General features: G+C 50.2%; 1 protein-coding gene across 4 annotated transcripts in view; it reads left to right on the top strand.

Annotated features, from left to right (window-relative positions):
* The window catches only part of Tspan18 (tetraspanin 18), a 139,723-nt gene that overhangs the window by 42,350 nt on the left and 70,990 nt on the right, over positions 1-26,383 (top strand). Inside the window, exon 1 of one of the 4 annotated variants that reach the window (XM_087651910.1) lies at positions 25,532-25,631. The gene's annotated coding sequence lies outside the window, so the exon portion shown is untranslated. 4 annotated transcript variants of the gene reach the window in all.

Below are 26,383 nucleotides of genomic sequence, written 5' to 3'. Positions count from 1 at the left end.
TCCTGAGTTCTAGGATGCTAGGTCTATGCCACCATGCATAGCTCTGTGTCTGTGTGTGTGTGTGGGGGGGGGTTTCACATGTGCACACATGGGTATGATATGTGTGGAAGCCAGAGATCAAGGGTGGAGTGCTTTTCTCTATCATCCCCCACCTTAGTTTTGAGGCAGGGTCTCTCCCTGAATCTAGAACCCACTGATTGGATAGACTAGCTGTACAGAAAGCCCAGAGATCTTCCGGCCCCTGCCTCCTCAGTGCTAACATCAAAGCACCTGCTACCACGGCTTTTTAAGTGCTGTCCCATGCTCGCTCGCTCAGAAAGCACTGTTGGAACAGAGCCTCCTCACTACCCTTGTCTTTGGCTGCGCTCTGTTGAGCTACTGATAATGAGCGTGTTTTGCTATGGGCTTTCTGAATATTTTCTTGCCTGCAGTGATCTGTCTGCTTGTCTTCTATGTTGTTGTTTATTTGTGTTGTTTTATTGTTAAGGGAATTCTTCAATCTCTCACAGAAAATATAGGGAACCCTCTTTTGAGACCTTGTAAGTAGGCAAAGATGTCTTGAGCCATTAAAAAATAGTAACCATAAAAGGAAGATTCAATAAATTGGACTTCATTAAAATGAAAAACCTCTGCACAGGGTAAGGAAATGAACAGGAAAGCCACAGATGGGAAACAATAACCACAGCATGTGTGCCTGGATGTCTGTGCCGTGTTTCTGAGTTCGCTCACACAGGAACCTTGCCCCGTCCTCGGTGCACCTATGATTTTTACTCCCTGCACATGCTCCAGAGCTCTGCAGACCCCTATCCATCGTGGATGGCCCCTAGCTCTCTCGTTTGATCCCAACACCTTGGCCATGCCCATAGATTCTGTCTCTCTCCTCTGCACCACCTGCACCAGTATTTTGTGTCCTGCCTCTCAGACCCCACAGCATCATGGGAGCTGGCCTCACATAAGCTGTTCTCCGGAACACACAGTCTCTGGTTGTTCATGCAGCTTCCTCAACTCATCCATAAGACTTTCACCAGGCAAGTCTTCAGGGATCCCAGGAGCACAGTGGCATGAGAGGAGAGAGGCACAGCCACTGTGAATGGCTTGAGAGAAACTGAGGCACATCTTAGAAGCAGATCATCTGATACAGGCACTGTACATAAATGTTTCATAACAAAGTGGCATGTGGGTACCAATAGGTTCAGGACACAATGGCCATCCATCATGCTATGGTCAACGCTCCTCCTGGAACAACCCCCACCTTAACTGCCAAGGCCTGGGGAGAGACTGGAGCAGCAGTTGATCACCAAACAGCCGTTTATTTAACATCGTCACAGTGGCTGTGTTAACCCATTGCCTTCTCCAAAGCCCATTGGTGCTCCTAGCTCTGCCCCCAAACTAGGCTGGACTTTTTGTGGCAAACTCTCCAGAGACTGTTGCTTTGATGAGACACCTACCAAAAGGAACTTGAGGAAGGGAAAGGAAAATCTTTCCCTCACAGTTGGAGGGTACCATCTATCAGGGAGGGGAAGGCATAACAGCAGGAGTTGATACATCTGGTCACATTGTATCCCCAGCCAGGAAGCAGGAAGAGATGCATGCTGGTCCTCAGCTCACTTTCTCCTTTTTGTTCAGTCCAGGGACAACCCCTAGCCTGTGGGATGATGCTACTCAAATTCTGGGGTATATCTTCCCTCTTTAGGCAGACCTCCCTAACAAAAACACTCAGTGATGTGTCAGCCAAGCTAACAAGTTTAACCATCACAGAAAGTCAGGGACCCGAGCTCCCACTCTCATGTTTATTTCCCCATAAGGAGGTGCCATTGTGATATTCCTTGTCCACTATCTGCTTTTCTTCCTGGACAGTGGACTCTGAAAGTAGCCAGTCCCTTCGTCTTGCTCTCTGCTTATGTCTCAGAGCTCCGAGCTATGCCCAGAGCATAGAAAGAGCTCAGATATTTCAGGGTTTTCCAATGTCAGCTCATAGCTATCTGTAAACAGTACAGAGTGAGAATCTTCTTCCTATTAGGAAACTGAGGCTGAGGCTGTGTGTTGGGGGTGGAGGGTGTCTCACAGCAGGTACAGGGAGGGTTAGGAAGTGGGCAGCAGATGTGGTTTTGAGAATTCTATGAGAGGCTGATTTTACTCCTTACTCTAAATTATTCACCGATCATGCCGGCGGCGAGTGCTATAAAAATGCGGGGTACTGTATAAATAAAATGTGTCATTAAAAATCTCAGTGGTGATTTTAATCGCCCTGAACATGGTAACAAGCCCAAGTGTTGGACTAAATCTGAACAAGGCGGACTCTGAAAAGGTGTTACACAGAGTTTGGGAGACCCCGATGTCTGCAGAGGCTTTTGTTAACAGCCACAAAAGGATACTTGTGGAGTAAAACAGGAGATACACACAGCCATCCCCAGACCTCACCGCCAGGAATTCAGGAAGGACAGCTTGCTTTCCCTTTTCAGAGTTCACCTGCAAAGAAGAAGGCCTCTGACTGTTTCTGTAATCTCTCTTGGTTGGCCTGTTAACAGCAGGTCCAGCCTAGGTCTCCTGTAAATAGAGTTGCAGTTTTCAGACGCCAGTTTTGAAGTTGGGAACTTTAACTCTGACGACAAATTTTTCCTTTGTTTATGCATCCCCAACCCCCTTTTCTCCTCAAACACTGTCCTTTTCTCCTCAAACACTTTCTTTGTCTTTCAGCCATTGCACCCCTGGGGTGTTTTCAACTTTCCTCAGAACACGTGTAGCTTTGGCATATTGGGCTTTTACTGCTCACAATGTCCCCTTTGTTTGGGAGGTTCCCTCTTTCTTTTTTATGCTGCAGACATTGGGGTATTGACTGGATTTAGCAGGACTAGGTGTAACATCCTGTTTGTTTGGAGCAGGGTCTTATGTAGCTCAGACTGGCTTTGAACTCACCACGTACCTGAAGATGACCTTGAACATCTGACTCTTCCTGCCTCCATTTCCCCAGTGCTGGGGTTACAGGTGTGTGTTACCATATCCAGTTTATGCAGTGCCAGAGCTCAAAACTGGGTCTGTGAGCATGATAGACAGGTCCTCTACCACTGAGCCACACCCCCAGTCACCGACTGTGAGTCTATGGAGAATGACGCTGAGTTTAGTGGGCCACACACTCTACACTTTTTGACAAGAAGGCCACGAATTTAGAGCTGGGAAATAGGGGCTGGCTGAGTAAGCCTTTCTCCTCTTCTTTCAAGGGTCATGTGAGAGTTCAGAGGACAAAGTCCAGTAAACATTTGGCAGGTTAAAACTTCAGAGAGCAGGGGCCCCAGGGAGCAGCCTTTCTTCCCCTAGCAAGTGTCCTCTTGCTTCCAGGACACTGATTATCAGCAGGGGGACATCTCTGCAACTTTCATTGAGTATTGTCCTATGGGACTTTCTGTGACAATAGAATGCTCCAGACCTGTGCTGTCCTAGCTCAGATCTGTAAGGATTTTCTTTTAGGAAGTCATGGAAGATAAACCTTGAGGAATCTTGAGAGCTCTGAGGCCAGCCTATGATACGTAGAAGGCTGGCTGACCATAAGTCATTTTTTTCATGCAGGGGAGGCATGCTCCTGAAGAGGCATCCGTTTTGGGGATGCTGATCTGGAAGCCATTCAAGGGTGGGGTGCATGCTGAATACCAGGAATTATGGTATTTGGGGAATGAGAAGAAAAATACCCCAGAATCAGCAGGAAATGTCTTTATTTTCACAGTCTGCACACTGGGAAGGAGAAAAACAATGATATATGCTTAAGTTCTAGAGGCCTGGAGACAAGCACCCTGCCATTCTCTTCATGTCTCATCTATTAGGACTGTGCAAGGTATCAAGGACCCTGAAGTCCCCTCAGATCCTCAACCTATGGCAAGGTATTTGGCTACTTGTTTGGGGACCTGGGGGCAGAGGGACACACAGCTCATGCTCAGGAGAGTTAGCCTCTCAGGGTTTTCTGGGCAGTCATGTGTCTTCACCCTGCACCTGAGTGTGTGACTTCAGGTATCATAGACTTGGTGCCCTTGGTTTGTCACTGAAGCAGGAACTTTGTGGCTGAAGTATAAGGACCTCCAAAGAGTAGAGCTGCTGTAAGTGGGCATGAGTGTGGTGTGTTTAGCCTGCCCATGCCCTCTTACTCTGAGAAATAGGAAAGCAGACAGACAGACAGGCAGATCAGATGAGGGAGGGAAGGAAGGAAGGAGGGAGGGAGGGAGGGAGGGAGGGAGAGAGAGAGAGAGATAGAGAGAGAGAGAGAGAGAGAATGAATATTAAAGAGTCTAAGAATATGTCTGGTTGTTTGAATGGTAACAGCCCCCATAAACTCATGTGTTTGAACTCTTGGCCATAGGTAGTGGCACTATTAGGAGGTGTGGCCTTGTTGTTGTCCCACCATGATGACAATGAACTAATCCTCTGCAACTGTAAGCCAGCCCCAATGAAATGTTTTCCTTTATGAGAGTTGCCACGGTCATGGTGTCTCTTCACAGTGATGGAAACCCTAAGACAATTTCTTAGCCTGGCACTGAGCCAGAGAAGTTAGCCAGACACTATGACGTTTCTAAGTGGGCCTTCCTGTCTGGGGCACAGCCTTCTCACCCTGGATGGACCCACTGACAGCTGGAGGGGGACTGTGGCAGCTGATGGCTGAAGTGGCCACTAGAGGCTACCTCCCAGGCTAAGACAGCTCAGTGTCTGTCCTGTTATACACATGGGTGTTGTATTTGTTACTCTTCTGATTGCCACGATAAAAAGACCTGACAAAAGCAACTTAAGGGAGAAAGGGTTTATCTTGTTTCATGGTTCAAGGGTCTCGTCTGTCATAGCAGAGGAAGAGCCTGAGGCGGGTGGTCACACACAAACCACAGGAGGGACGCAGAGAGGTGGATGCTGGTACTCAGCTTGCTTTCCTCTTCTTCAGTCCAGAGCCCCGCCCACGGGATAATGTCACCACCATGGGCTCAGGGCCGAGTGAGTGCTTTAACCTGGCCAGCTTCCGTATTTCAGAGGTCTTACAGCGAAGGGCTGTCTCAGTGGTTCTAGCCTCAGATTTACCCATTGACGAACGTTTATACAGCACCTTCAGTGTACTGCTGAGCATTTTCTGAATCCTAGAGTTGTAACACTGGACAAGAACAACCCCCTCGATGGAGTTTCCACTCTCCTTGGGATGCCAACAGCTCAGCGTGGATTCAGTGTGAATGAATTCATAGACGACAACTACTTCCCCATATGTTATGCGGCAGGATGTAGTCATAAATCTATGTGCACAATTAAATATCTTTTCTTGGCTCATCTTAATTATGTATAAATATATTGAAATATATACATATATGCAGCCCGGGGACTGTGATGAAGGATGGTGGTAAAAGCTAGTTGTCTTTTCTGCGGGCTGACATTGGACAGAGACCGCCTGATCATGCTCTGTGGCATGGCTGTGGGCAGAGGGATGGCTGTGAGCTCCTAGGACTGAGGATAGTGACTAGAGCAGAGAATGAGTTAGGCAGATGCCGGTGAGGAGGAAGTTTCCAAAGGCAGCCACGTAGGGCCTTGCGAGTGCTTATGGGACTGTGGTGTTTATCTTGCTGTTTGGCACACAGTAGGTGCTTACATGCATGCAGTTTCGCGCACTCATCCTGCTTCCTTCATACTTTCTCAGTGGCACACCACAGGTAGGCAGTAAGAACTTGGTGGTGAAGACAAGTAATACCCTTTGTGGTTCGCGGCCGCCCCGAACAGCAGGGAAAGAGCCAGTAGAGGTTTACTACAGGGCTTCAGGAAGGTGGGTGGGAATATCATGGCTCCCTGGACATGGCGGGATGAGGGCCAGGAAGTCCTCCAAGGAAGATGCCTTGGTTGGTATGGAAGGTCAATGACCTCATTCTGGGGGCTCGGGGAGGAGGAAGAACCCCAGCAGAGTGGATGGACAGGGCATGCCAAGGGCCAGCTGAGAGAAGGTGTAGCTGGGGGGAAAGATAGATCTCAGAGCAGCAGGAATCCCAGGGTGTGTGGCCTGTGGAGTCACGGGAGCTGCGGCTGGGTCAGGCTTCTGACTGGGGATGTATCTCGGAATCTTGAGGCAGGAATTATGAAAAGGAACTCCAAGGCTTGGGCATTGCTCCACTGGTGGAAGTAAGTACCCTAAAGCCCTTCTCACTTTCTGCTCTGAGGGAGCAGCCCAGGCCCCCCGGGTTCCTCCTGTTCACCAGTGACGAGCAGGAGGGGTGTGGACATGGTTCAAGGACCTTCTAGGCTTCAGGTGCCTAGCTGGGACTGTATATCGAGCCACATCTACTGTAATGATTTAATCCGCTAACCCTAATTTTCATCCTCTGTAAAATGGGCATCATCGAGCCGGCTTCGCAGCAGCACTGGTGAGGAACACTAAGGATTACCTGGGCAGGGTACACTCTCAAGTGATGGTGGTAGGCTTATCCAAAGCGGGGTCAGCCTGGCTCTTCCTCTCCTACCCTGCCTCCCTCCAGTCATTTGACTGCTGCCCCATGGCTGAGGCCAGGGAGGAAGCTGTGTCTTTAAGTGTTCCAAACCACACTGAAGTGTTATGACAGCATCTCACAAGGGATGCTGTTTCCATGGCAACATCACACTAAGATAAGCAGTCTGCCTGTATTTTTCCCCCCTGAAAGGTTGAGGAGCAGGGAGATGAGGGAATCAGGCAGGCTGTCAGCGGGTGGGACGTAAAGACAAGGGCCGTGCCCATCAGTTCACAAGCTCTGATTGCTCCATCCCAGAGTGAATGCAAGACATTCGAGATGGGAGAAACAGGGCCCCTTCCCAGCATCCCATCTCATGGGCCTGAGCTGGGGCTGCCTCTGGATATATGACAAGAGGAACAAAGAGAAAGCCACACTGGCATTTTAGTTTGAGAAATCACAGCCCTCTAGGCTTCACCACTCCCTTCACCACTCCCTGGTACCTGGGAGTATGTGACCTGCAGATAGATTTCCTCTGTGTGTGTGTGTGTGTGTGTGTGTGTGTGTGTGTGTGTGTGTGTCTGTGTCTGTGTGTCTGTGTGTGTGTGTCTGTGTGTGTCTGTGTGTCTGTGTGTCTGTGTGTGTGCCTGTGTGTCTGTGTGTGTGTCTGTGTGTGTCTGTGTGTGTCTGTGTGTCTGTGTGTGTGTGTGCCTGTGTGTCTGTGTGTGTGTGTCTGTGTCTGTGTGTCTGTGTGTCTGTGTGTATCTGTGTGTCTGTGTGTGTCTGTGTGTGTGTCTGTGTCTGTGTCTGTGTCTGTGTGTCTGTGTGTGTGTCTGTGTCTGTGTGTCTGTATGTGTCTGTGTGTCTGTGTGTGTGTCTGTGTGTGTCTGTGTGTGTCTGTGTGTGTCTGTGTGTCTGTGTGTGTGTGCCTGTGTGTCTGTGTGTGTGTGTGTCTGTGTCTGTGTGTCTGTGTGTCTGTGTGTGTGTGCTTGTGTGTCTGTGTGTGTGTCTGTGTGTGTCTGTGTGTCTGTGTGTCTGTGTGTGTGTGTCTGTGTCTGTGTGTCTGTGTCTGTGTCTGTGTGTGTGCCTGTGTGTCTGTGTGTGTGTCTGTGTCTGTGTGTCTGTGTGTGTCTGTGTGTCTGTGTGTGTCTGTGTGTCTGTGTGTGTGTCTGTGTGTCTGTGTGTGTCTGTGTCTGTGTGTCTGCCTGTGTGTCTGTGTGTGTATGTGTGTTTCACACATGCACGTGTACTGATCATTTGGGGGTGGGTATTAAGGATTCAGGCTCTGCTACTGACTGGGAACTAAATGAACTACCCAGGGTGCCAATAAATGGGGAAGCTGAGACTTAAGAAAATTCAGCTGATTCGGGACTCTCTGACTAGGGAGTGAGCCTTACATCTGAATCCTGTTTCCTCATCTATAGAGGATGGCAATGGAAGCATCTTCTCCTACAGCAAGCATGAGGACTGACTGAGAGGAGAAATATCTGTGGCAGTGCTTGGCACACAGTAGGTGCTTAAGAAATGTTCGTGACTAACCTTTACTGTAATGAACTGGACCCAGGAGGAGAGTGGTGCCATTTGGTACAGTGTTGTTTGGCATGTTCAGTGACTCTGGGGGAAGTGACATCACAGCCTGTCTCCAGAAACGGCTTCCCTTTCTCCCCTCCTCCACCCTTCCCAGGTCTTCTCATGGCTGTCAGGATCAGACCTGTGAGCTGGCTCCTGCCTTTACACTTCACGTCACCAACTGGCCTCCCCAGCTCCTTCCGCCAGCTTCTGTGCTGCGTGTTCCTCTCTGGTGGAGAAGTGTTTTGACATCACCTCAGGCATGCTGCTGCCATAGACTACTCCTCGGTCCTGACTCTGCAATGTCCACCCTAGAGCTTGGATCTACTTGGGATTAGATAGAGGCCAGGGCTCACTAGCCATGGGACAAGGAGCCAAATAATGGACCAGTTTCTCCTCCCAGGCAGTTTGGAGTCTTCCGTGTGGGGTATTCGACACTCTGAGACTGTAAACTTGTTCCCAGGGCCTTCAGGCTTCAGTGTGATGTGAGACCATCACACATGCAGCCAGACACTGCCTGCCCAAGTCCTTGGGGTGCACCCCAGGTGCGTGGGTTCAGCCTGGTCCCCCTTCAGTGTTGCACAGCCCTGGAAGGTGTCTCTGACTCTTCCGATGTCAGGATTTCATCACATTCAGTCGCCCTGTGTCCAGGAGACCCCATGTCCACAGCCAGCTTTCAGAGAGGAGCTGAACTCATAGCATGGTAAGGCTCCTGGTTCCCTGCTAATTTATTTTGACAACTGTAATTTCATTTTAATTATTTATGGTCCAGCTTCAGAGTCAGTGGTAGTGACCCGGGGCATGTGCTCCATGTGGTAGAGACGATGTAACCATGAGAAATTGCAGCTTTCATGTTTTCAATATTCAGCTGACTCAGAGAACTGGGGGGTGGAGGTGGGGCACGAGGGTCCTTTGCCCCAGGCTACCCCACCTTTGGGAAGATTTGTTCTATTTGCATGTCCTGGAGATACAAGATGAGAACATGGTGCCCAGAGCCATGTGGGCTGGCTTGAGTCATTCACCTCATTCCTAGCTGGTCTCCTTGGGTGTTATGGTCAGCTCGCCTGTAGGGCGTGACATCAGGATGGAACCCAGATGACGGAAGAAGAAAGCTGCTTACTCCTGCTCACACTACTCTAGCCTGAGCACTGGAGAGGCTCCAGACCTCTACCACACAGTAACAACCCAGGTCAGACTAAGCTGAGCCCACCTCCCTGCCGGCTCCCCTTCATTCTTACCCTGGCTGTCAGAGTTTATGAATGGGCTTGTTTCCTACCTCAGTCTACAGGGCTGTCTCAGGCCGTTGGCTGGTCCCCCCAACCCCCGACACACTGGCTTCCAAAGTGTGTGCTCAGTTTGGTGGCTGGCGAGGTGGCATGGTGCTGGCTTTGAGGGTGCTAAGAATGTGCCCCTCCCCAGGGTGTTTCAAGTGTGCACCTTTAGAGAGTCTTCTTTGGGGTGAACATCGCCCTCTCCTTCTGGATATTCTGAGAGACTCCTGAGGCCCACAGGAATCCCTGTGAGTACCTCTTCCTGTTGTCTCTTGCGCCCAAGAGGTGGACAGGACGAGACTGACTGAGACCATTTCACAGATGGGCACAAGAGATCCAAAGAAATCTGCACCTTTGAAGGCACATAGGGAGATGCTGGACTAAGGTCAGCCTGATGCGATGCCTACGGGGCTGGGAGGAGCCCCAAAAGCTGGTGAAAACTCCCTCCCAGTGCTCCCTGTCATTTCGGCTTCTGGAAAAGTGACCTGTGGTGGAGCTTGTAGGGAGATAAGGACCTCCATGTTTACCACGGTGGGGCTCCCCTCTCCAGTGTGCAGACATTAGTCCTGTGTGAGTCACATCCATCCCCTGGTCACCATTTCTCATATGCATCTGTCAGGCTCTGAGCTGGTCACAGAGTGAGTCCCCACAGGGAGACAATGAAGCAGGGTGTTGGCCCTGACACTGCCCCCTGTCCCCCAACACTGAAGGATTTGTAGCAGAGCAGTCTAGGAACTGGTATGTATTCTGTCTCCATTTCTGGAAGCTTGGAGTGCACTTGAGGTGGAATAAAAGCTCTGAGAAGTCCTGTACCAAGAAGCCTGTTTAACACAGGTATTCCTGTAACCCCCAGACCCTGTCCACTGTTGCATGGTTTTTCTGCGTGGCTACTCATAACTGAAGCCCCTTCATCTGCTCAGTGTTTGGCTGCCCCCAAAGAGGGATGAGGGCACAGTGACCTCCTACAGTGGCTCTTTAGAAGTCTCTGTCTGGTGTTGAGGGCACGCTGGAGATATGCCACCATCAGCCTTGTAGCAAGAACTACATTCAGTGAAGCAATTCACAGAACACTCTCTGTTAAAGACCCTGTCATCCCCAACCTTATTGTAAGGAGGGAAGCACAGCTTGCAAGGATGGGGCCACTCTCTCAGAGTCACACTTCTGGCAAGAGCAGAGCTGGGATGTAAGCCTAGGAAGTGTGCACAAAGCTCCCCCACTCCCCCCATCCCCTACCCCCCACCCCCCCATCCCGCTCGACCAGCCATTCTGTCCACTGCCCCATCCATCCCGAGCCTCGGCCAAGCCACATAACCCACAACCAGAGTCTGCTGCTAGCTGGGGTCTGGACTCTGTCCAGGAATATCCCACCCCACCCTCCCCTAGCCCTCCTGGAGCTGAGGCAGAACATACCAGAAGCCCAGGGAACTGGAAGGCATTCAGCAGGAAGCTGGTATAATTTTGGTCAGGAGCTGGAGTAGGGGTGAGGAGGCTCTGCCAGACAGGGCCACATCCAAGAGAAATAGAGAGGGTTTAGTGTTTCAGGTTGTCCGTTCAAGGGACAGTAAGACCAAAAGGGAGTTTTATTCAACCCAGTCCAGGCCTGACCGGCATTTGCTGCTCCATCTCCCACATTCCTGCTTATTGAATTGAGCAGGACAGGGGCCTTCAGGGGAACACAGATCAGTAACTAGCTTTATCTCCTTGGCCTCACTCTGCCCCCTCCAACACCATTGTTACTTGTGTAGCCCCCCTCCCCCACTCCTCTCTTAGACTCTGTCCCTGAGGGGCCTTCCTCCCCATCACCCCTGCCCTCCCCAAGCTGTGTCCCTCTGGGAGCTCCCAAGAGTATGGCCACTGTGGGGCTCTCAGTTGGCTGGGACACAATGAGAAGCCTGTGAGGCTACAAACCCCCTGCCCCTTCCCCAGGGCCCTGTGAACATTCCTCACCCTTGCCCAAGACCTTCCTGAACCCTAGTCTATTTGCAAAACCAGATTAAACTGGCCTAGTGAAGAGGGTTTTTTTTCCCCAGCCCAGAACCCTTCCAGTCCCTCTCTGAGACCTTCAGAGCTTCATATTCCCCTGGGGGACCCTAAACCCATGGTCCAAGGTCACAATCCCCAAACAGCTCTGGCCTTAGATTCCTTCTTTGATTCCTCATGCACTGGCCGGTTCATTCTTTCCAAGGGTCCCTTCCCCCACCCAAGTGCATTCAGTTCTACAGACATCCATCTGCCCCTACAGGGGTGGGCTTGATGGAGCCGGCAGACTCAGGAGGAGAGGCTGTCCCTTGTCCTGCTCAATTCAATAAACAGGGATGTGGCAAATGCTGGTCAGGCCTGGATGAGGCTGAATAAGTCCCTTATTGGTGCCCACTCCCAGGAAATGTTGTACAGAGTTGCATTTATTGAGCATTTACTGTGTGGTAGCCCTGACTGAAATGGGTAGGTCCTAGGAGGAGCTAGGTACCACTGTGTTCCCTTTCTGCAAAGTGGGACACTGAGGCATGGAGAGCAATGCCCCTTGCTTAGGTTATGAGTAAGAGGCAGCTGCCCTGAACAGCACCCGGCCCTTGGTTGAACATTTGAGAATCCTGCTGATAGAGCATTCTCCCTCCCTCTGGCAGGCTCAGCTTGGCTGAAGCTCTGAGACCACAGTATGTTCTCCGCTCTCTCTTGAAGCTGATGGCGGCTGTGTTCCATTTACTTCGGTGACTGCTGTCTCCCCAGCATTGCCTGGGAAAGATGTTTAGCAGCAATTGCCTGCAGACATTTCTAGACTAGGTTTCTCCTAGGTCCGTGTGGCTCCTTCCCTGGGAGGATCTGGTAGGCCCTGGGTGGGTAAAGACAGGAGCAATCATTTAGGTTTCCTTTAGCAGCTCTGGGTCTGTCTCCTGAGAAAGGCCAAAGGGAACAAAGACATCTATGCAGGTCCCAGCTGGACTGAAGGCTGTGATCTGATGACAGCCCAGAGCCACATGTCTGATGAGGCCAGACTGGACCTCACCCCTCATGCCTCCCAGTCACACCACATTTATAGACGACAGCATGATAGACGTTGCCAGGGCTGAGCCGTTGATGGGGTCATAGGTTCCTTGCAGTACTCGGAGTGTGGGCCTGTAAGTATCTGTAAATCAGTTATGCTGATGAGTGAAAGGCCAGGACTTTTCTCAGAAGGGCCGGAGCGAGACTAGAATATTCCACAGTCGCTTTCTGTGGTCTCAGCTTTCTATTCTTCCTGGGCTGGACTGCTGCTGAGCAAGCAGTACCATGGGCCTCATCTTTGTCTCTCTCATCTCCGAGATCTCGTTCTATACTCACCTCAGCTTCCGGCCCTCGTGATCTCCATCAAGGGAATCCAGATGAAGCAGAGTAGTGTAGAAGACAGGCAGAGTGTAGTGTGCACTAGAGGAGAGCACACTAGGCGTGAGTGTGAATGGTGACCCCAGGACTGCTGCAGGGCAGAAACTCAGGGTGAGCATGGACGGTGACCCCAGGACTGCTGCAGGGCAGAAACTCAGAGTGAGCATGGACGGTGACCCCAGGACTGCTGCAGGGCAGAAACTCAGGGTGAGCATGGACGGTGACCCCAGGACTGCTGCAGGGCAGAAACTCAGGGTGAGCATGGACGGTGACCCCAGGACTGCTGCAGGGGGGAAACTCAGGGTGAGCATGGACGGTGACCCCAGGACTGCTGCAAGGCAGAAACTCGGGGCGAGCATGGACGGTGACCCCAGGACTGCTGCAGGGCAGACACTCAACATAAGAGCAGAGAGTGGCCACAGGGACTGTTGATAGACCCTGAATTTACACGGGCTTATATTGTTTCTAAAGCCTCCAGAGCGGGCAGCTTACTTGGGAGACATGTTCTTGCTCAGGAGATTGACAGGACAACATAAATAGACTCTTATCAAAAGGGCCAATGATATACTTTTTTGTTCTTTATCAGAAAGCCTCATGCTAAGCAGTACTCTATTTCTAAAAATTCAGACTACATTTGCTTGCTTGTTGTTTGCTTGTTTGTTTGTTTTTTTGAGTTGTTCATGCCATAGCACACATGTAGAGGTCAGAGGACAACTTTCAGGAGTCAGTTCTCTCCCATCACGTGAGTCTCAGGGACAGAACCCAGGTCATCAGGCTTGGCAGCAAGAGCCGCTGCCCACTGAGGCCTCTTGCCTGACCTCTGCTAGGCAATCGTCTTGTAAGTGTTAGGACACTTCCAACTGGTGACCTTCCAGGTTGTTCAGGAAGTCACACAGTCACTCCTCCTAGGCCAGAGTTAGAACTCAATTTACTCAAGGCTTGACTCTGACTTCTAGTCAAGGATTAAAGTTGTGTGTTTGTGTGTGTGTGTGTGTGTGCTTGTGTGAGTGTGTGTGTGCATGTGTGTGGTACATATGTGTGTGGTGTATGTGGTATATATGTATGTATGTGTGTGTGATGTATGATGTGTGCATGTATGGTGTGTGCATGTATGTGTGGTACATGTGTGTGTGGTATATGTGGTATATATGCATGTATGTGTGTGTGATGTATGGTGTGTGCATGTATGTGTGGTACATGTGTGTTACGTGTGTGTGTGTGTGTGTGTGTGTGTGTGTGTGTGTGTGTGCCTTATGCAAGTATGAAGGTCAGAGGATAAATTTTCGGGAGCCAGTTCTCTTCTTCCACCTCATTTTGAAGTGGGGTCTCTCTTGTTTCTGCCACTGTGCTGTGTGTTCCAGGCTGCTGATAGTCCTCCTGGCTCTGCCTCCCATCTTGGGCTGTTAGTATTATGAATGTGTGCCACCACATGGCTTCTTATACGGGGTCTGCAGCTTGAACTCACGTCCTCACGTATGCATGACAGGCACCTTATCCACTGAGCCATCCCTTGGCCCCACCTGACTAGTAGAGAGTCCTAAAGTTCTAGTCCCGAGTTTCATAAGCTGCTGACTGAACTGCAGCCCGAATGCCCCTGAATCCTGCTAACATCTAACATACTTCCTAGCCATCCAACTACTTGACTTTGCCGGGTGTGTCTGTGTCTATGGGCACAGAGTTGGCCATGCAGAAGGTTCCCATTCAATACCCAAGGGGGAAATGAACATCTGATAGGCACCTGGAGGCCCCACTGCATTTGCAGACAGGGTGAAGGAAGTGGGTGAAGTAGGATCCCACCCATCAGGGTGTGGTTGAGAGTCAACCTGGAAGGAAGCTGCAGGGCTCCAACCCTGGCTGTGTCCTGCTTCCCCAGGGGAGGGCCTGTCCTGTTCCAAGTCTCACCTCTGACCTTATCGTATGATGACAGCAGTTGACTGTCATTGTCAGAGATTGTCAACTGTGCATGTCCAACTAGGTTAGCAGAGCCTGCCCCAAGGGTGAAGAGGCCACTGTGGTCAGTGTTGGGGACGTTGGTGGTGGAGTTGAGGCTGTCCTCTGATTTTGATGGGCTGTGTATCCTGTGGAAAAAAGGACTGGCTCACACAAAGGCTCTGTGCTGATTATTCTGTATTGGAGACCCAGCTGAGGCTGTGAAGGGGAGGTGGCTGGCTGGGGCTGGGGTTTACATCTAATTCTAAGTGCATAGAGAAACCTTTCCAGGGTCTGAAAAAGAGGCACTCCAGGGTCTAATTTGCATTTTAAATAAATCCCTCTGGCTGCTGCATGGAGAATGAATTAGAGAGACTGATGGGGTCTGAGACCTTATTAGGGGGACAGCAGTCTCTAGCAGCCCCAGTGCCCACTGGGAGCAGGTAGAGTGCTGTGCTCAGGGCACACAAGCTCACTTCCACACACCGTGTGCTCTGCCCGTAGACCTGGGGAGAGGTGTCTGGACATTAAGTGGGAAGAGCTATGGGGTGGGAAGGAGTCTCAGTGTGCCCCTCCAGAATGCTGCAAAGAAAGGGGGGGGATGAAAAAGAATAGCCCAGCCCCACCCCACCCCCATCCGGCTTACAGCCAGCTCAATACTACTATGTTGTTCAGAGCATTGTTGAGAGCCATGACTGTGAGCTCATTTGGACAGTGGAGGGATGAGGGTGCAAAGAAGGTATGGTAGATAGACCCAGTTCAAAGGAGGCTTGCATACCCACCCATCACTTGAATGCCATGATTTTTCTAGGCCAGACCAGTTAGCACTGGGTGTTTGCTAGAGGTGGAAATTTGTGTGGTTTCTATGACCACAGAGGATGTCAGCTTATTAAGAAAATAATAAAAACCATAGACCATGGTGGCACAGGTGGGTCATGATGGCACCAGAAGCCAGCCACAGGGCAAGTTCAGGCTTTTCAGAGGACAGGAATTAAACGAGAAATCAAGACCATCTTTACTGAGGTGTGCATAAAGGACTGAGGCCAAGAAGATGGCTTTCCCTGGTTATGGGACGGCCTGTGGTTATACTTGGATATGGAAAAGTTTGGTGTGTTCCAGCCAAGAGATGTGCCTTTCCTATGGTAGTTCTGCACCGTGTTGAGACGCTGGGACAGTAGAATCATAAAGGCAACAGGGCCAGGCTGCGGAAATCCTTAGGAGTCCAGAATTAGGCCGATGGCCTGAGGGTCTGGCTCTGATGAGAACGGAGCAGAGAGTGAAGAGATGGAGGGACGAGAAAACACAGTCCTACCACAAACAGAGTCCCCGGGGTGGACATTGGGAGTAATGCAACCAGCAACAGGAGGACTTGGTCATGGTCGAAAAGCACAAGGTCCGAAATGTCCTAAATGTCTTAAGTCCCACACTTAGAGATGTTAGCAACAGCAGTAGAAGCAACCGATACTACAACAGAAGCTAGAGACAATTAGTTGAAGGACAGCCAAGCACTGTAGCAGGAGCCTTTAATCCCAGCACTCAGGAGGTAGAGACCAGTGGTTCACTGAGTCAGAGGTCAACCTAGTCTACACAGTGAGTTCCAGGGTGGCCAGGGTATGTAGAGAGGCCCTGTCTCAAAGCACCAGAAGGAAAAAGGAAAGTTGGAGAATGTCAAAAAGAGCCAAAGTGGTGCTGGATGACAAACCAGGCTTTGGGCAAAAAAGTAAGAATTCCTTCTCATCCCCTGCGTACATCGGAATCTCCTCGCTTCAATATTCTCAGTCCGACGAAGAGGGGGAGAGATATTTTATTCTTCTCTGTTCAGAGCTGCCTCCCAGAAGCCCCTTCCTTCACTGACAGTAGGGAGCAGTGGGCAGGGCGAGTGATTCATCGAGGGCCAGGTCTGGGGCTCCTTGGTTCCTGCGGTAGCTCAGAGCTTGTGCTTAAGCAGGGTGTGTTTATCCCTAAGGTCTGGATCGACATTTTTCTTTTAAGTCCAAAGGCCTTTTACAAATCCCAGCCTAAAACAACAACTGGATTGCATTTCTGAGGAGGAAGGGGTGGGGGAGAAGGCAGAGAAGAAACTGAGAGAACCTTTCCACTCCCCCACCCGCCCTCCACCCCGCCCGCTAATGATCTGGGATGGAGTTTGAGCAATAAAAACACAACAGGGTGTTTAAGTGGGGTGATCTGCAAGGCCCAGCCCCCGGAGGGCCTGGGAAAAGGAGAAGAATCAGTTTATGGAGAAATAACAGACCTTTCTTTGTGGGCTGCATTTAGTAGTGGGAACCCAGCTGCTCTGGGGAAGAGGATTGGGAGGAACACCCTGTGACCGCACAGGGGATGTACCCTGGCCTTTCTGATGGGAGCCATACTTCTCCCCTGGGGATGCATCTCCAGTGATAGATGCCATCAAGGGATGGTTGGGCTGATCACTGTGTGTGAGGCAGCCTGGTAGAATGGAGGCAGCCTGAAGGAGGAGCCCCAGATACTGGTGTCTTTGCAGAGAGTCACGGAGAACTCTGATGGACTTGGCTGGGAGAAAGGGAGCCTATCTGGCTATTTGCATAGCTTTTTATGGGGTAGACATTTAGAGACAGTGGTTCCTATGAAAGGCAACTGGCTGGGCGTCTTCTGAGGTCTGTTGGGGAGGGAAGCCTGAGGAAGGCTCTTCAGATCCCTCTCTGCCCAATGTGGGAGTCCAAAAGTGGCAGGTTCTTTCCAGATGAGCTCTACCTTCAGGCTAGGAAGCTGATTCCTAGCCCCCGTTCTAAAAGGAACTAGTTTTGGGATCTGCACTCTGTCCCTTGGTCTCTCTGGATTTTTTATGTGCCTTCTCTGTGGGTTACCTCCTGTGACAATTGGACCCTAACTGAGAAGCTTAAAGCAATACAAATGCACACAAATGCAGTCTCAACCCATGAGGCCCAAAGTTGCCGACAAGGCAGGAGGGACACAGTCCTCCTGACAGCTCAGGAGAGAGGTCTCCCTGCCTGCCCCTGCTGCTGAGGTGTCGCTGGCCACCCTGGACATTGGTTCCTCAGGCTGAGGCTGCCTTGTCTAATCTGAAAGCCCTTCCCCTGTGCACCCTCATCTGTTTTTAAGGACACAGACATGGGACCTGGCATGACCTCATCCTGCTAGCTACATCAGCAGATGTTTTCCAAATAAGGCCATGTTCAGAGTTTGTGGATGATGAGCATTTCAAGGGGATGCTGTTCAGTCCAACACACCTTCCTTCTGCACACCACCGCTTGTACCTTACAAAGCTGAATGTTTGTAGTTCGCTGACAATTAGTAAGTGCCTGTTGGATAGCAAGTTCAGGGATGAGCCCTGTCACAGGGAAAGAGATGCTCTCCTGGGTTTTCAAGCTTCACTCATAATTAGCTGCTGTTAGTGAGCTATATTTATGTGCAGCCTGTCAGAAGGAAGCAGGGACTCTTCCCAAGATTCATCTCTCCTGCACAACAACACCTGTGGCCTTTGCCTCGACAACTCAAACTTGCTCAGATGTCTTAAATAGTGAAAGCTCTCTCTTACCCTCTCCCTTTCTGTCTCCGTCTCTGTCTATCTCTGTGTCTGTCCTTCAATCTCCCCCCCTCTTTGTCTCTATCTCTGTCTCTCTGTCTATCTATCTGTCTGTCTGTCCTCTCTCCCTCCCATGTTGTCTCTGTCTCTATCTGTTTCTCTCTCTTTCTCTCTCCTCTCTTTCTGTGTGTGTGTGTCTGTCTTTCTCTCTCCCTCCCACCTGCTTCTCTCTGTGTGTCTGTCTCTGTCTCTCTTTCTGTTTGTCCTCTCTCCCTGTCCTTCCTCCATCTCTGTCTTTGTCTCGTTGTCTGTCTCTGTCCCTCTCCCTTTCCCCTCTCTCTGTCTCTGTCTCTCTGTGCATGCCCATGTGTATGTGAACACACACACACACACACACACACACACACACACACACACCCCAATATGAGTGCACTGATTCATGTTAAAGAACACTAAAGGTTCTCATGAATACAGTCATCATGTCTGAAGCAAGGTCAGTCAATGGCATTAGGCTATGTTTTCTGGTCAGAGAACCACAAGGATCCTTCACTCTGCCTTCTTGGCACTGGGATTATAAGCACATGCTACCACACCTGGCAGTTTTAAATGGGTACCGAGGCCCAAACTTGGGGCCTTGATCTTGCAAAGCAAAACCCTTTACTGACCAAGTCCTTCCCCAGCACCCCCAACTCTACATTTAAGGTCACCCATGTCCATATAATAATCTAACTCACCATGGGGCAGAATGCCTCTAGTTCTAGCAACCTTCTTCAACAATTGCTGGAACTTTGGCCAAATAATCTAAGAAGTCCTTGGCAGAATTGAGTCAAGTGTGATGTGAGGCTGGCAATGGTCCCTTGTGATTTGACTTACTAGTATGACTCAAACCCCGTTCATTCAGATGGTTCTGGAGTTGCCTGGATGAATTGCTGGTAGAGTATATTTAGCTGGTGGACTCTTGGGTAGTGTACAAGGTGTGTGCTTAAAACGTGGGTTTGTTTTGAAGTCATTTGAAAGAAAAACATGTAATAAAGAATAGTGTGCTGGCTGGATGCTGGAGATGGAGGGGGCAGTTGATATGCAGCTGGGTGCAGGTGGGATGCAGCTGTGTGCAGGTGGGATGCAGTTGTGTGCAGGTGGGATGTAGCTGGGTACAGGTGGCATGCAGCTGGGTGCAGGTGGGGTGCAGAGGTGTGGCTTCTGCAAACAAGATGAAGGACAGCTGAAGGCTGGGCCTTCTACTCCCAACATTAGCTATTAGGGTCAGAACTTGGCTCCTGGCAACCCTAGCAAGTTCAGCTAAGTCACCCAGCTCCAATAGGCCAATTAAACAGACACATAATAGTGCAAGGCACAGAACGATTTATTTAATGGGGCCACATTGGGAAGAGGACCAATGACTCTCCTAGGTGCATTCTCAGGGTCCTGACATGAACTTTTGGCTTTAAAAAAAGGCAAGACATGCACATATCTTGCTCCACTCACCTTGGTCACTGACCCATCATCATCTCAATGCCAGTCTCTACCACGAAATAGTCTAAGAAGTTGTCAGAATGTGTAAAGTCTGGGAGACCTGAGACAGGCTTGCCCCTCAGTTGACACCAAGTGGCTTTTTCCTTCTTCCAGCATGATGGTCCTCAGGAATTTCAGTTTCTTGGGGTCCATTGTTTCAGTAACAACTAAGGGAAGGACCCAAGTGTCTCCCCAGAATCTTCTCATCCCTGCAGAACAGTTACAGATTTACATTTTACTCCTGAGCTCAAATCTCTGCTGTGTCGCTTATGCAACTTGTCCAGCATCTGGCGTGGGAAGCACCCTAGGCTTCTCTGACCTAGTTGGATGTTAACGCCAAATCCCAGGTAGGACGTGGGGGCAGACACAAGCCCCAGTACTTGAGAGAGGGGCCATGCAGAGCTGGCCGGATTCCAGGACTGGAGAGGTTCCCTTGGATTCTTGCTCTGTGTCAGGGTATAGCTCTAGGAGGTAACCACATGTGATCCCAAGATGGGAACATGTCCTGAAGAAGACACTGTCCCAATCATCCAGGGAGCTGTATCTGACTCCTCCCATGAGTGTGTGTGTGTGTGTGTGTGTGTGTGTGTGTGTGTGTGTGTGTGTGTGTACATCAGTGTAGGCAGAAGGGTGCCGTGGTACAGTATAAAGGTCAGAAGACAGCTTCCAGTGTTTGGTTTGCCCTGTACCTTGGTTGACCAGGCTGGCTGACCTGTGAGTTCCTGGAGATGCTGTCTCTGTCTTCCCTGTGACTGCAGAGACTACAGGTACACACTACCATTCCTAGCTCTACCAGGGAACTAGTTTTCTGGAGAACCGTCTCAGGCCTTCATGGTCACATGTCTTACACACATGATAATCAATGTCTGAGGAGATCGCAATCTCTCCATCCTGAGCATCTCCCCGGTCATTAATTCTGCTTGTTTTTAGGCTCCAGTTATGTACCAGGTGCTTCACATGAATGGTCCTTTCTCTTGTACCATCCCTCTGAGGAAAGTGATATTACTATTTTATAACCTAAGGCATTGAGGCTCGGAGAGGTAAAGTAAGCTGAACAAGGCAATGCAGCTAGGAGGAGGAGGGGAAGGGGGAGGGGGAGGGGGAGGGGAAGGAAGGGGAGAGAGAGGGGGAAGGGAAGGAAGGGGAGAGAGGGGGGAGGGAAGGAAGGGGAGGGGAGCAAGGAACAAATCAGAAGCCTGTGTCGTCTTTCTCTAGCACTTGCCCCAGTGGGCTTCCAGAATCTCAGTTCACAGGCTGCTGTGGCACTGGGCAAGAGTCAGGAAACTGACAAGAAGCTTCTAGCCCCTATGTAAAGAAAGCTCTCCCCCAAGAAGAGAGCTCCAGGGAAGGGTGCCCCTGGGATCTCAATCACCCCCCCATTCTTGTAAGACGTGTAGAGATACCACTGAACCCCAGTGTTCCCTTTCATCCAAGGCACAGGGTGAGTGTTGATATTCAAATTCATTCTCCCGAAGGCCTAAGGATAGGGGGCTGCAATCTTGTAGGATTAGAAGGCAATTTGAACATGAAATTGCTCCCTGGGGTCTGCTCTCTGTGGGGAGGGAGTGGGATTTGACATTTCTTGGAACTGATATCCCTGCTCCCCAGTGGCTCTATGGATTTTCGAGCAGCCTCTAGTCCCATCTCCTCTCCATGGTGTGTGTTAGCTGCCCACTTCCCTGTTTATATGAGACTTGTGGTTCCTCACAGACTTTGGAAAATAGGCTTTTCTGGCTGAACATCTTTATCTCTTATAGTTTATCGGATAGCCTTCTCCTTAAGGGGACTGGGAGTTGAAGTGAGGGTCTTACACATACTCGAAGCACCATATTGCTCAACTGTCTCTCCTTCATTTTAAGATGTCATTTTAAGTGCATGGGTGTTTTGCCTGCTTGTATGTCTGTGTGCCCTATGTGTGCAGTGCTCACAGACTTCAGAAGAGGACATCCCCTGGAACTAGACTTACAGATGGTTGTGAGCCAACATGTGGGTGCTGAGAGTTGAACCTGGGTCCTCTATAAGAGTAGACAGTGTTCTTAACCACTGGACTATGTCTCCAACCCCCCTTTCACCTTGTTTCATTAATTCTTTTATCATTGTGTGTGAGAGATATGTGTGTGCACCTGGGCCCAGACATGGGTGCGGAGGTCGGAGGATAGCTTTGTGGAATTGGCTCTCTTCTCCCACCTTTTTGTGGGTTCTGGGGGTTAAACTCAGGCTGTCAAGCTTCTGTGGTAAATGCCTCTACAGGCTGAGCCGTCTCACTAGCCCATTTCATTTTGAAAGAACAGGCGGATGTGTGCCCCATTGTCGTTTCTTAATATTACCCAGCAGGCATTTATAATTAAAGAATTTGGCTAATATCTGTCTCATCCCAAATAATAATAGGCTTCCAGTTGTACAAACGGAGCTGGAACTCTTTCATCGTCTTCTTCCATAATTAGAATTTTAAACGTGTGCATGTACTTCATTCTGCATCCCACCCCCACTGCTACTCCATCCCCAGACATGATCTGATGTTTGACTTTTTTTTTCTTCTGCCTCTCTGAGGCCACTGGAGCCATTCAATGACTGTGAGAAGGAGGGGGAGGAAAGATGTATTCTGCACTGAGCCCTGAGGGCTATGCACAGTGACCTTTCTGGCAATGAACTCCACAGCCTGTGTTGTATCTCTGCCCTTTCAGAACATCTGAACTACTTGTCCAGTGGACAGTCACAGGAGGGTTTGCTTGGGTCTCCAGCATCAGTGTCACTGACGATACTGCCCTGGTGAAGCCCAAAGTCTCAGTAAGAGAATTAAAGGGACAGCTAGGGTGACATCTGTCCTGTCTCAGTGCCTTGTCCTTCTTGACCCCCAGCACAAACAGGCTTAGACACCAGCCTTGGATTGCTCTGGGTTAGAGGGAGAAATGTCATCAAAGAAAGTCTCAAAGATCATACCAGGGAAGCCGCCAAGCTGGGAGCATCTGCTGTGCTCCATCCCCACCCCAGAACCAGGCTGGTCACAAAGCTAGGATAAAGAACATAGGCTTTGTACACTGTAGACCTGGGTTCGAATCCAAGCCTGGCTACTTCCTGAATGTGTGCTCTTGGTTCCCTGCCAGAGTTACAGTGACAACGACGACATGAGCCTGAGCTGTTGTGTTCAGTGAGGTCCCAGCAATCTAACAGGATGCTCTGCTTCTCTCCTCCATAGTTAGGATATTTCCCATATCCGATGCACTGTAGCCTCTGTGATTAATTAACTAATGGGCTTCTCTGCTCTCCAGTCAGTGGTGCATGAACAGTCTCAGGGGAGGCCACGGGCATGTAGAATGCAGGGTGGGATGGGAGAGCTTCGGTGACAGTGGGTCCCATCTTCCTTGGGCAACACTACCTTTAGGGCAGCCTTAATGACAGCTCCTTCCTCAGGCCTGGCAGAGCTAAATCAGGGTTTGGAAGGTAGGATCTGCCTTTAGAAGAGGTGGAGGGATAGTTTGGTCTAATCCCAAATCATTTTAGAGAACGGTATGTGTCAGGGTGGGTGGGGGGGTGGGGTAATGTTTAAGACAGAGTTTCTCTGTGCTGCTCTGGCTGTCCTGGAACTCACCCTGTAAACCAGGCTGGCTCAAACTCAGAGATCTGTCCGGCTTTGCCTCCTCAGTGCTGGGATTAAAGGCATGTACCACCGCCACCAGGCTTAATACAGATCTCCTTCCACCCTCGCTGGCCCTCTGTGTGTGTGGGATCCATTCCCATCCACAAGTGGGAAAAAGAACAAGACACTAAGACATGAAAATAAAAGTCAGGGCCCGGAGAGGCTGGGAACAGGACCCTGGAGACAAAGCCTTCAGAATTCCAAACTGCACAATGTAGCAGAAGTGTTTTTTCAAAGGAAACCCAAAATAGAAAGCAGACAAAAGTCAGAAGGGCCTCCACGGTGGTTTGATTCTTCATTGTTTGGTGGGGAACTCAGCATTATTGGGCCATCTCTTAGAGCGCCAGGGCGGAGGCCCCAGGATTCATTTCCTTTACCAGTAAAACTGTTCCAAAGCTGGGATATACATCTGCAGCCACTGCCAACTCCTCCAGCAGATGTTTCCCAAAGCAAGACCACTATCAGCTCCCACCACACTGTGGGTCTGCTTTGTGCATGCACTATGCCTGGATTAGCATTGTGGCTTCAGAGAAGGGCCAGCTAGGGGGACCAATCCCATAAGAGCTGGTGGCAGAATCATTCGTTCATTTTCCTGTTCAGTTATTCATTTGTCCATCCACTCATTATTCATTCTCATTTGCGCATTCATTAATTCATCCGTGCGCCCATTCATTCATGTGTGCCATTTATTCATTCTTTCATTCATATGGCCATTCATTCCGTTGTCAGCTCATTCACTCATTCACGTGCTCATCCAATCCACTCATTCATTAATTCATGTGCCCTTTCATCCCTGTGCCTATTCATTCATGCGTTCTCTCATTCGTGAGCCCATTCACTCACTCATGTGCCCATTCATTCACGTGTGCACCCGTTCATCTGTGCAGCTGTTCATTCATCCATGTGGGCATCCATTCATCTGTCAGTAACTCCCCGATTCGCTGTAGCTTATATGTCTGCCTCAAGGACAAGCCATAAACAGGTTTACAGGGTCCAGCTTTTTAAGAGGCTCTCTCTCTGGTTAGGAAGGAAGTCTGTACCCTAAGGAGGATCACTCAGGGAATGAGTCAGCAATAAGCCACCGCTGCCAGAATACCTGTCTCCCCCTACTCTTGCCCGTTTCTCTGCCTTTGTGGTGAATTCTGCTAGCAAGTCAAGAGCTGAGTGGTCCCAGTGGCTGTCCCCTTAGGTGTGGGGAGTGGGCAAGAGTCTGGCAGCATGGCCACCCAACAGCTAGCTGTTACTTCCTCCTTATGCCATTTTAGCTCAGTCTTGTCTTGAACAGAAGGGTGCTGGATTAGTGGTGGGTCTTGGCTGGACTACAGGTGAGCGTAAGGGTAAGAAGCCTATGGTCAGACAGACACTGGTGCTAGGCCAGTGTGAGCCCTGCAGGAGGGCTTCTGGGGTGAAACCTCCCCCAAGAAAGCATATCCTGGAGTGGGTATCCCAGGGCTGCCCTGGCTTCTGTTATGAACAGATCAGCCTGCTGGAAAAGCTACCTGGGTGTGCCCAAGGGCCACACTGGGTCTCAGCTTGAGCCCTACTGTCTGCTAGCATTGTGCGTTTGAGTGAGTCCCTCAGTCTTTCTTTCTCAGAGTGACATCACCAACAAAATCATCCCGCTTAACAAAAGCCCCCAGAGCCAGTGGCTCCTCGCAGCTTTCATTCTCAGGGTCAGAGGCTGTAGGTCAGCTACCACCTAGCAGGGCTCGTTTAGAGTCCAGTTCTTGTCTCTTCCTATATCTTGTGCAACTCTAGTTTGAGTCTAAACTTTCTGGGACCTGAGATCTGTATCTCTTCTTAATATTCACCGGAGACTCGGGCTGAAGTGGCTTTCACTACTGAGACCTGTTCTCTTGTAGCTGTTGGCCAGCAGACAAGGGGCCTTGGTGTCCCTGACAGTGGATTCATCCTGCCTGAGCCCCATTGGCCAAAGTGAGTCATGTGGCCAAGTCAAGGTTGGGAAAGTGGACACTCTACTGAGTAACTAGGAGGTAGCAGACCATGACGGGTAAGCAGATAGGGCCTGGCATCTTAACTGGGTAATAAAGATGGCGAATTTCTAAGATAGTGGCTTCTTTTTTCACAAAGGTCTGGTGTGTGAGGTTATTTTTATATTTTAATGCGTTATCTGCGAGAGAAATCAAACCTAATCAAGACTCTTAGACCATATCGCTATGTGTAGACGTAGCGGGAGTATGAAGACAGTAGATTCAGGGACTGTGGCTTGCTGGGAAAGCACTTTGCATGGATGCTGACCCAGGCTTGTATTCCTGTCTGCACACTGTATTCCACAAAGGTATGGCCTTCTTCTGGTGTGCATCGCAGAGAGCAAAAAGTCCCTGGAGCAAAGCCCCACCCAGCTCCTGACCCTGACTCAGTCATTCACCGTAGTCCAGGTAATTTTCTCAGCATGGTTTCTCTGAATGTCTGCCCAACAGAGTCTACACAGGTCACCATGGCTGCTTCTTCTGAACCTGGGAACATTGCGGACACCAAAGAGAAGCTTATAGCCAAGTTGACATCAGCTGACCAGGGAGGGGGAAGTGAGAGTTGATGGGGGCAAGCAGATGTTGGATCCTTTCCAGGCTGAGTGTTGACATCTGTCCCCTTTATCCTGAAACACTTTTTAGGTTAGGAGAGCAGGGTGCACCTGCCTTCGAGTCAGGATATCCCATTTTGCAAGTGTGATGTGACTGAGTCCTGTTGTTTAACTTGGCCAGGGCAGAAATGTCTGAATGACCGGAAAAGCCCTTTCCTAAAGGAGTGCTGTCCTCACAGCCCTCCTGGGTCAGGCCTTGCTATTTCTATACATCCCTCAGGATAAGGCCCTCCCAGGCCTCTGACCCTTGCTTTCCTCTCTCTGCTCTGCAGTCACAGAGGGCTGGGGCCAGAGCTGCAGGATTTCCTGGCCCTGCCCACTAGCTGCTAAGAATTGGCAGGGTCCCACCACATTCTCCATGGTAGCCTCTGTTTCCCACTGGTCAGAGTGCGTGGGTGCCCCTGTGTTCTGCATCTGCCTAAGACCTAAGTCTCTAGTGTTCTCTTATTGGAAGCAAGAAGGCAGTCCAGCCCACAGGTAGGAAGAACAAGGAAGAATTGAAGTACCCTAGTTTCTCTTACCTCTTCTCCCTAGTAGCTCCCCAGGACC

Source organism: Rattus norvegicus, chromosome 3, assembly GCF_021556685.1.
Source record: "Rattus norvegicus strain SHRSP/BbbUtx chromosome 3, alternate assembly SHRSP_T2T, whole genome shotgun sequence".
Classification (NCBI taxonomy): domain Eukaryota; kingdom Metazoa; phylum Chordata; class Mammalia; order Rodentia; family Muridae; genus Rattus; species Rattus norvegicus.
Note: the sequence above shows the minus strand (reverse complement) of the source record. Positions and strands in the feature narration are given on the sequence as shown.